Below are 11,400 nucleotides of genomic sequence, written 5' to 3'. Positions count from 1 at the left end.
CCTCTTCTCTACTCCAGAATTTTTCTGATTAACTAGAGATTAAATCTTAAAGATTTTTCTACCCATGTTGGCTTTGAACTGTGGTTGTCAAATTTCAGCCTCCTGAGTAATCAGAATTACAAATGTGTGTTAACAGCACGCCAAAGCCTTTGATTATTGATAGATGGTTTTGTACTGTTACTCATATTACATTATCTGGATTGATCAACAGTCCACAGAAAGGTTCTCTTTATGAATATATTTTTCTTTAAATATACTCAATGACTATTCTACAATTACTATCTATTTATGATAATCTTTGCACATCTATCAGTCAATAGCTTATGAAGACACTTGATCTCCGAGATCTTTCAAGTACTTTTCCTCATCTTCATGTTTGGTTTTTAGTATACATCTTTCTTTCTTAAAAAGTAGCCTTGGGAATATAAGAGCTATCAGAAGCATATGCAATTTGCCATGCATAGCTGGCCACTTGCAACTTGACCATTCCTTTTTATTTTCTGAAATAATTCTCTTGGCAGAGTTCATTATAATGCAAAAATATCTAGGAAATTTCTTCTAATTGAACCTTACTCCGGTGGCAAAACTATAGGCTGAACATCCTGATAGGTTAATTCATTCTCTCCTTATCACAATAATCCTGGAACCTTTGCACTTGAGGAAATAAACACAGCCTGGAGAGGGACTGGGAAACTGGAAGAACATATCCTGACATTCCCTAGGTTTAAACATTGCAGAGTAAGTGAGATCAAATACAGTAGAAGATTCTGCATATACTGGGCAGTTCTGGTCTACTGGGTCTTACCTAAAAATAATTAAAATATGGCCAGCGGCTTTCCCGTCTTAGCGTAACCCTGCTGATGAATTTCAGTATGTGCTATATTATGCAGAGCATTCAGAGCAATTGCTCTTTCTCAGAGCACTTAACCCAAGCAATCACTGCCATCTGTTCCTTCCCACATGATAATGTAGAGGACCTCATCAGAGGGGCACCCAGAAGCCCCTTCAGGCGCCTGTATGGTGTCAGATGCTGACTGTGTGGAGTTACTCCTGGAAAAAGGAGCAGAGGTGAATGCCCTGGATGGTTACAACCGGACAGCACTGCACTATGCAGATGAGAAGGACGAGGCATGTGTGGAGGTCCTGTTAGAGTATGTTGCCAATCCCAGTGCTCTGGATGGCAACAGAGACACCTCACTTCACTGGGCAGCCTTTAAGAACAACGCTGAGTGCATGTGGGCTCTCCTGGACAGTGAGGTTTCTGTCAATGCCCTGGCGATAATGATACCCCACTCAGCTGGGCTGCCATGAAGGGGAATCTTGAAAGTGGCAGCATCCTTATTGATTATGGTGCAGAGGTCAAGGTCATCAAGTTAAAAGGCCAGACACCCATCTCCTGCCTGGTCGCTCTGCTAGTCAGGGGACTTGGAACAACGAAAGAGGACTCCTGCTTTGAGCTCCTCCATAGAGCTGTTGGACACTTTGAATTAAGGAAAAATGGCACCATGCCATGAGAGGTGGCCAAACACCAACAGCTATGTGAAAAGCTAGCTGTGCTCTGCTCCGCTCCTGCTCCACCCCAGGAACACTTAAATCACTCTCTTGCTATGCTGTGTGCCACAGCCTGGGCCTCCAGTATCCGCCAGATGCACTGAAAGGCCTTCCACTGCCAGCTTCTTTGAAAGAATTTGGTTATTTGAAATAGGATAGGGAAGGGGAGAAAACAAGATGAGTGGCGGGGGGAGGAGAGGGAAATGGGGACCAAAACACGAGAAAGGGTGTCAACATGTGTGAAGTAATGCACCTTCGATCTGGTGAATATAATGTAACCCTTCTATTAATTACAATAAAAATATATGAAAAAAAAGAATACCCGCTATTCGTAGAATGGCCTGGAGATGCTTGAACCATCACACAGGCAACCCTGGATGAGGTTTTCCCTGCAGTACGATCTCTCCATCATGGGACACAGAAAGCAACTTGTTCCTGTTATGTGGTTTAAACATTTTGAAGCAACATGTCACAGCATGTCACAGCATAAACTCCCCTCCCCACGCTAAGCAACCAAACCTCCCCCCAAAACCCCACAAAAATCCATTACTTTTCTATGCTGTTTATTGCTTACTTGGCTTTTTATACTGCAAAACAAAATGTCTCCCCAACACCTGCCACCTTAAGGAAAGTCAACCATGCAACCAAAATTTCTCTAGGAAGATAACAAGTAAAGTCTATGTGTGTGTGTGTGTGATTTTCCTTTGGGGATAGGATTTAATAACATAGAAGAATCCCTTCTAGAAAGCTTTTTAGTTGATTTGTGAAAAAGTTAAGAAAAATCACAGTTCCAGCTAACCAACAATTGGCATGCCGGGATGAAGATACTTCCACCCGCAAGGAATTGTGAGCTGAGCATTTGAAAGGGACTCTACTCCCTTGCTTAAGGAAACAGCAGGCTTTGCCTCTCTTCATAGGTGTTCCAAGGGTTTATTTCAGCTACCTTGCCATTCCTCCACTGAGAGAAAGCAGGTTCGAAGCAGTCCTAAGAACCGCTGAAAGTCCTGAACTATTCTCATGTGATTCTTTCACTAATGAACTTAGCAGGCATTTCCTGCACCTTGGGCAGAGGTTCTGTGCTTTAGTCAGGAGAATGGGCTGGGATGTTTAAATCCCAGGGCTCCTCTCCATTCTCTGTGGAAAGCTTGCTCTATTCAGAGCATTTATTGTGTGTTGCAATCTTTGCTTTTCTTTGTCCTATAGAAGACTGGTTGGAGGTAAAGTTAAGGGAATGGGAAAGAGCATGTAAGAGATGGATCTCCTACTCCCCAAAAGATGAGATTCAGTGAGCAACACTTATCAACAGTACTCTTCCTCTTCTTGTTCTGAAACTAGATCAACTTAAAATTAGTTGTAGATGATCTATGTGCGAAGTTGAAAATCCATTAAAAAAATCTGGTTAGAAATTACAAAATGGAGTCTGTTGACAGCTAATTTTGAAAGGTCTTCCTTTGTCTTTTTGCTGTTAATAGGGTATTTGTTTATTGCCCATTAAAAAAATAAAAGGGGGGCTGGGAGTTTGGCCTAGTGGTAGAGTGTTTGCCTAGTAAGCATGAAGACCCAGGTTGAATTCTTCAGTATCATGTACATAGAAAAAAGCCAGGGTGCTGTGGCTCAAGTGGTAGAGCTCCAGCCTTGAGGAAACCCAAGGAGAGTGCTCAGGCCCTGAGCTCAAGCCCAGGAATAACAAAAACAAAACAAAAGATTCTAAAAGCAAAATAATAATAATAATAATTAAAAGTGAATTTTCTTGCTTCTTTTTCCTTAGCTAAAATTGCTTTATGGAAAAAGATTAAAATGCTTTTAGAGAATCTGGAAACAAAACAAAAATTAAGAAATGCCTCACCATCCTATAATAGATTTTTTTTTTTTACAAAGAATTTGAACTTTGGTCTCTATATGTAGACCCTTGATTCTTCTGGGAGCTCACTAAATGCATCTGGGTTAAAACTAGGCCAATCTTACGTTCTGTTATTAACTTCAGATTTTGTTCAGGCTGTCTACACAATCCCACATATACACAGATGATCTGTATTAACACACTCGCAAATTCAAATGAAACAATTTCATTGCTGCTTCTTTTTTATTTTTAATTTCTATTTTATATTTTTGCAAGTCCTGGGCTTGAACTCAGGGCCTGGGCACTCTCCTTGGGCTTTCTCAAGGCTAGCACTCTACCATTTGAGCCATGGCACCACTTCTGGCTTTTTCTGTGTATATGGTAACAAGGAATCAAATGCAGGGCTTCCTGTCTGTTAGGCATCATAGTTTATTCTTCTAATCTCCTTTCTAGATAATGCTACTACAAAAATTGGCCAAGGACAATGCCCAGGCCATGAGTTCACATCCCAGGACTGGCAAAAAAAAAAAAAAATCAGTCATTGGATCACCAACAGGATAAACTTGTAGAAAGATGGGGTTGGGCTCCAGCCTTCTCCCTTTGGAGTTGTGTGTAACTTGATGTGATGGGGAAAACCAGTGTATCCAGATGACTTTGCAACATTTGGGCTGTGAGAAGTCAAGAGAATGAAGCAGCTGAGAGGCGGGAAGGGAAATAGGGCCAATACCCACAAGCCCTTCTCCATCCTGGCCTTATCTGAGCCTCTGGGCATTAGGGTAGCACTTTCTGTACCTTCATTGAGTCAAAAGAACAAAGGATTAAAAAAAAAAGAAGAAGTATTTGACTAAGCATTGATTAAATGCAGATTACTAAAGAAATGATTATTAGGAGTATTATCTGGGCATGCAAAAGAAGCACAAAACTATTTCTTCACATCCACTTGTGAGTTGTAATCTACTGGCCTCACCCAACTAAGGGAAAATTGGTAAATAGAGTCATCTGCAGGCCATGGCCTGGTAAATTGCCTGCAATTGCCACTAGAACCATGTTATTAGTTATTAGAAGTTTACACTAAATTTTCCTTTTTTTTTTTTTTTTGGTCCATCATGGAGCTTGAATTCTGGGCCTGGGCATTGTCCCTGAGCTCTTCAGCTCAAGGTTACTGCCCTACCCCTGGAGCCACTGTACGACTTCTGGTTTTCTAGTGGTTAATTGGAGGTAAGAGTTTCATGGACTTTTGTGCCTAGGCTGGCTTTGAACCGTGATTCTCAGATCTCAGCCTCCTTCCTGAGTAGCTAGGATTACAGGTGTGAACCACTGGCACCCGGCTACAGATATTCCTTTCAAATAAAAATAATTACCATTTATAATGATCATGAAAATTCTTTTTCTGAAAGTTTAATTTTGTCTGATACTTATATAGCTATATAATTTTCCATTTGAATGATTTTCTGGAATATATTTATTGCAAAATATATTTTATATACATTAATCAACATGGAAATCTCTTTTTCATTGTTGGGGTAATGTATAGGGGGTTTGAGCACTACAGCAAAGCTCAGGGACAGTGTCATGACAGACCCCCCTCCCCAAATAGCAAGAATGAAAGATGATGGTTATGTCAACTAGTGTAATCTAGTCATTCTTGGTCTAGTGCTAGAGTGCTTGCCTAGCATGCACGAAGACCTGGGTTCAATTCCCCAGTACCACATACACAGAAAAAAGCTGGAAGTGGTACTGTGGCTTAAGTGGTAAAGCAATAGCCTTGAGAACGCATAAGAACAGTACCCAGGCCCTGAGTTCAAGGCCCAGGACTGGTTAAAAAAAAAAAAAGGTATTTTTTTTTCACCAAGAAGATACTGTGCTAAATAAGATTAGCCAGGCACAAAAAGACAGATACCATGTGATCTCCCATGTGGAAATTCAAATCATTGTGTAAACAGGAAGTGGGATGCTGCTGAACAGAGATGGTAATTGTGGAAATTTTCAAAGACATTAACCAATAAGGTACAGAGATTTAGAGATTCAGGATGAATCTGTCTGGCGATCTCAGGCATAGTGAGTGCAGTCAATGTTTGTGCACTTGAAACATGCTAAGACGAGTAGATCTTAAACTGTTCTCATGTCAAAAACTAATGAGGCTGGGTGCTGGTGGCTCATGCCTATAATCCTAGCTACTCAGCAGGCTGAGATCTGAGGATCACGTTCAAAGGCAGGCTAGGCAGGAATGTCCATGAGACTCTAATCTTCAATTAACCATCTGTAAACCAAAAGTGGTGCTGTGGTTCAACGTGTTTGAGCACTACAGCAAAGCTCAGGGACAGTGTCATGGCAGACCACCCCCCCCCCCCAAATAGCAAGAATGAAAGATGATGGTTATATCAACTAGTGTAATCTAGTCATTCTACAATACATGTGTATATGAAAGTATTATGTTGTGACTTATAAATACCCACAGTAAAAAATAGATTCTTTTCTAAAATGTTTATATCTTTAGCCTGTTTTCTCCATTAAACACTTTATGTCTTGTTTTCTTTGAGGATTCAGGATAGAACACAAGGCCTTTTCACATGCCAGGCAACTGGTCTACTGCTGAGCTACATCTCTAGTCTTAGCTTGTTTACTTCACATAAATAACTTTAAAAAATATTTTCTGTATACTAGTCCTTTGTCAACTATATATGATGTAAACATCATTTTCTATCTCCTGGGTCATTCTTTCCTACAGCATCATTTAATTATGAGTTCCTAATTTTTTTTGTCAGTTGTGGGCCTTGAACTCTGGGCCTGGACATTGTCCCTGAGCTCTTCAGGTCAAGGATACTGCCCTACCCCTTGGCCTAGGTGTTGTCCCTGAACTCTTCAATGGAAGGCTACCACACTGCCCCTTGAACAATGAATCCACTCCTGTTTTTTTGGTGATTAATTGGAGATAAGAATCTCACAGACTTTGTTGTGTCTGGGCTGGCTTTGAACTATGATCCTCAGATCTCAGATTCCTGAGTAGCTAGGATTATAGGCATGAGCCGCCGTGCCTGGCTTGAGTTCCTAATTTTTTTTTTTGCCAGTCCTGGGCTTGAGCTCAGGGACTGAGCATTGTTCTTGGACTTTCTCAAGGCTAGAGCTCTTCCCCTTGAGCCTCAGCACCATTTCCAGCTTTTTTTTTTTTTACTAGATATGTGGTACTGAGGAATTGAACCTGGGTCTTCGTGCATGCTAGGCAAGCACTCTACAACTAGGCCAAACTCCCAGCCTTTGAGTTCCTAATTTTAAAGTAGTTAAATCAATCATTCATTCCTCTGTGTTAGCAATTTTTTTGTATCTTGCGTTCTCTTCTGAAATACTGAATGTAATTTTCTATAGAATCTTCTAAAAGTGTTATGGTTTGCTTCTCTTGGAAATATTTCAATAGCTTGGAAGGGCTATTAGTTTGTATCAGGAGGCAGATTTTGTTTTTTTTTTAAATCCAAGTATTGCAGATCATTTATTTAAAGGTTATAATAAAAATCTCCATAATATGCCACTTCCTCCACATTTTGTAATTATTACTCCTCTAATTCATTATAACACTTTTGTCCTATATCATATCTTCATACATGTGTATTGTAATTCCTGGGCACTTTTCTGCTACTTGTCCTACTGTAGCTCTCCCAAGTAGTCATACTTGCATATTTAGAGCTTTCTAGTGAATGTTATCTTTTGATAAACTTTTTTTCCCAATTGAAATTTCTTTCTAGCTCTATTAAACTCTAGGGTTTAGGAATTAACTCATGGGCTTGGAGAAATAAGAACTAGTTAATCATATTTCATTAGTAATTTCTCTTCACTTTAAAGTCTGGGAAACTTTTTCTTACTTTTTGGATTCTTGACTATGCATTTAAAATAATTTTCAGTGACAAGGACATACTAAATGCTCTAGCACAATGATGTTCATTGCAGCACTATTTACCATAGCAAAGATATGGAACCAACCCAGATACCCCTCAATTGATGAGTGGATCAACAAGATGTGGTATTTATACACAATGGAATTCTATGCTGTTTTCAGAAAGAAAGACACCGCCTCATTTGTAAGGAAATGGAAAGACTTAGAAAAAAATCATACTAAGTGAAGTAAGCCAGACTCAAAGGAACATAGGCTCAATGGTTTCCCTCATTTGTCATAATCAGTAGAAACCTTGGGCTCTCCTAGCAAAAATTTACAATAGAACAAAACCTAGATACATAAGGCCATATAGGATGAGGCTAAATGAAAGACTTCCAGGATATAGAAACAAAAGTCATATAACGAGTGATTGTTGTCCTTAATGTATTAGGTTATCTCTCATCTCTTTTGCTGTCCCTTGGTTATCGCATATTGTTACAGTATTTTACCTTGTTATCTGAGATATTGTATATAAGCTTTTTTGGTTATTTGAAATTGGATAGGGAAGGGGGGAAACAAGATGAGGGTGGGGGGAAGGCAATGGGGACCAAGACATGAGAAAGGGTATCAATGTTTGTGAAGTAATGCACCTTCTATCTGGTGAATATAATGTAACCCTTCTACTAATTACAATGAAAATATAGGAAAAAAAAGAATCTTCATTGAAAGTTGCCTTGCATGGTTATTTATCTAGAAGCATTGTGAAGATATCTTATTTTACCCATTGCAAGGAGAATCAACTTGAATCAAAGACCATATCTCATATTTTATGAGAAAATGTGACTTTAAAATTGAATGAAGCTGGCTACAGTGGCTCATGCCTGTAATCCTAGCAACTCAGGAGGCTGAGATCTGAGGATCACAGTTCAAAGCCAGCCCAGCCCCTAAAGTCGGTGAGATTCTTATCTCCAATTAACCACTAGAAAACTGGAAGTGGTGCTGTAGCTCAAGGAGTAGAGTGGGAGCCTTGAACTGAAGAACTCAAGGACAATGATTAGGCTCAGAGTTCAAACCCCATGATTGACAAAAAAAATAATGAATGTAAGTAAAGAGAGGAGTATGGAAAGAAAAGTTCATTTTCATGAGTTATCTCCATCCCATATATTCAACTATTCTCAGATCTTGGTAGGGCCATTATCTAGTATGGAATATTTTACCGAGATATTTAGTAGCCAACTTTAACATCTTATTTTCTATAACAATTATTCAATACATTTTTTAAAGCTGAAGAAATGCCTATTGTATCTCAAAGGAAATATTTTAAAATAGAAATATTTATGTATTTCTTACCACCATGATTTATAAATGTTTCTCATTTAAAACTCATAAAACTTGACAAAGTAGGTGGTAGCTATAGCAGATGGACTGAGATATAGGTAATTAATTAGACTGCATAAAGCCAACAGCTGAGAAATAAGAAGTAGATTAAGGAAAAGAATCCAGACAGGCCAGCTGCCGAGTCAGCATTCTGAGCCATGTGTACTTCTTACTAAATTCAGCTACTGTTTCTCTCCAGATTGCCCAAGTGGAAGATGTCTTAATGTCCAAAATATGATACTTAACTGTAAGAAGAAATATAAAAAAGGTATATAAAATGATTTATCACTTGCATTAGGGATGATTCATGATAATTTGGTGATGTGATGTCAAAGGTAAAGTGTGGTTCAAAAGTAGACTACAGGGCAGGGAGTTTGGCCTAGTGGTAGAGTGTTTGCCTAGCATGCACAAAGACCTGGGTTCAACTCCTTGGTACCACATATATAGAAAAAAGCCAGAAGTGGTGCTGAGGCTCAAGTGGTAGAGCTCTATCCTTGAGAAAGCGCAAGGACAGGCAAAAAAAAAAAATAGACTACAACATCACCTGAATCCATTGATAGAATCAGAGCCTATAAAATGCATAGTTTTTAACCAATGAAATTTCTTTGTCACAGATATGAATGCTGGGAAATCCATACTAATACACTGCCAGGTTTGGAATCTGCCAAGGTCTGTTTTCTGCTTCACAGATGACAAATTTAGCTGTTGTGCAAAGCATTAACAAGCTCTTGTTTTAGGCCTGTTTTATAGTGCTAACTCATTCCTGTTGCTCCCCCAAAGCCCAACTCCTAATAGCATTATCACCTTGAGAGGATTTTAATATATAACTTTTTTGTTTTTTAATAATTTTTAAAATTGTGATTAATAGAAGGGTTACATTATATTCATCAGATAGAAGGTGCATAACTTCACAAACATTGATACTCTTTCTCATGACATGGTTCCCATTTCCCTCCCACCTTCCCCCGCTTATCTTGATTTCCCCCTTCCCTATCCAATTTCAGGTAACCAATTAAGCACATATAAAAATTAATATATGAATATTTGGTAACATAAACATCCAGACTAAAGTAAGCATGCTCATGTATTTTATTTACTCATTTTTGAGTACCAACATTGTGCAAGTATTTTGTTATATGCTAAGGTTATCAAATGCATAAAGACAAGCCCTAAGAGAAAGCTCACCAGAATGGCAAAAGTAGATTTCATTATAAAAAGGAAGAAGACATACCTTTGTAAGCATTTTCTTTGATAAAATTGGGGGTGGAAGGACAAGAAGAAAAGATAAACATATGGAAGATAGAAAGTAGAGAGATAGGTTATTTGTTTTGGCTTTTTGCTGACTTGTTCCTACTTTGTTCCAGAAAATATCCATGTAATATATTTTTCATGTAGGGCAGCATCGACTAGTCTATAGTTAATAAAGCAGTTTATTGGGTTTCTCTGCTAGGAGCAGGGGACTTTCTGCACTGTTCTTGCCCTTTACTCCCTTTTACTCAGCTCTTTTTCCTTTGTGAAATGTACTGTTTAGTGGAACATTAAATGGTCTCCTGCTGGAATAAAATTTTTGTGTACATTGGTTTAATTAGAAAACAGCATTATTTGGAGGCATAAAAGTTCTATTGACTTTTATACTAGAGAAAATGTGATTGTTATTTCATTTGTATATGTAATCTTGGAATCCATGCAGACAAACATTAGTAAAATGTCTAAAAGCATTAGACTAATGTCTGGAAAAACACATGAAAATAACCGTTATTAAGGAAATATGAACAACAAAATGAACAGGTAAAAATGGGACAGAAAGTAGAAACATCTTATGCAGCCAGGAGTGATCACTACTACACTGTTGGTGGGAATGTAAACTCATTCAAACATTATACAAAGCAGTATGGCAGTTCCTCAAAAGACTAAACATAGAGCTCCCCTATGACCCAGCAATTCCACTACTTCGCATTTACCCAATCATTCACTAGTTCTACTAAAGCCGTAACTAAAGCACAACGATGTTCATTAGAGCACTATTTACCACAGCAAAGATATGGAACCAGCCCAGATGCCCCTCAGTATATGACTGGATCAAGAAGATGTGGTACTTATATACAATGGAATTCTATGCTGCTATCAGAAAGAATGGCATCACCCTATTTGTAAGGAAAAAGGAAGACTTAGAAAAAATCATATTATGTGAAGTAAGCCAGACCCAAAGGAACATAGGCTCAATGGTTTCCTTCATTTGTTTTTTTTCATATATTTTTATTGTAATTAATAGATGGGTTATATTATATTCTCCAGATAGAAGGTGCATTACTTCACATACCTTCATACCCTTTCTCATGTCTTGGTCCCCATTTCCCTCCCCCCCACTCCACCCCTCATCTTGTTTTCCCCCTTCCCTATCCAATTTCAAATAATCAAATACAAATATATCCAATATATCAGATAACAAAGTGAAATACTGTAATACTACGCGATAACCAAGAGACAGCAAAAGAGATGAGAGATAACAGTACACTAAGGACAACAGTCACTCATTATATGGCTTTTGTTTGCTTATCCTGGAGTTCCTTACATTTATTGTCGTACCATTTGGCCTAATGTCTCTAGATTTTTGCTCTGTTGTAAATCTCTGCTAGGAGAGCCCAAGGTTTCTACTGGTTATGACAAATGAGGGAAACCATTGAGCCTATGTTCCTTTGAGTCTGGCTTACTTCACTTAATATGATTTTTTCTAAGTCTTTCCATTTCCTTACAAATGGGACGATGT

At 38.5% G+C, this 11,400-nt stretch overlaps 1 pseudogene; it reads left to right on the top strand.

Moving 5' to 3' along the window:
• Positions 1 to 860: 860 nt before the first annotated feature.
• Positions 861 to 1,705, top strand: LOC150055493 (ankyrin repeat and SOCS box protein 8 pseudogene; annotated as a pseudogene).
• The last annotated feature ends 9,695 nt before the right edge of the window (positions 1,706 to 11,400 follow it).

The sequence above is a fragment of the Megascapheus bottae genome, chromosome 13 (genome assembly GCF_031878675.1).
Source record: "Megascapheus bottae isolate mThoBot1 chromosome 13, mThoBot2.hap1, whole genome shotgun sequence".
In the NCBI taxonomy this organism is placed as follows: domain Eukaryota; kingdom Metazoa; phylum Chordata; class Mammalia; order Rodentia; family Geomyidae; genus Megascapheus; species Megascapheus bottae.
Note: the sequence above shows the minus strand (reverse complement) of the source record. Positions and strands in the feature narration are given on the sequence as shown.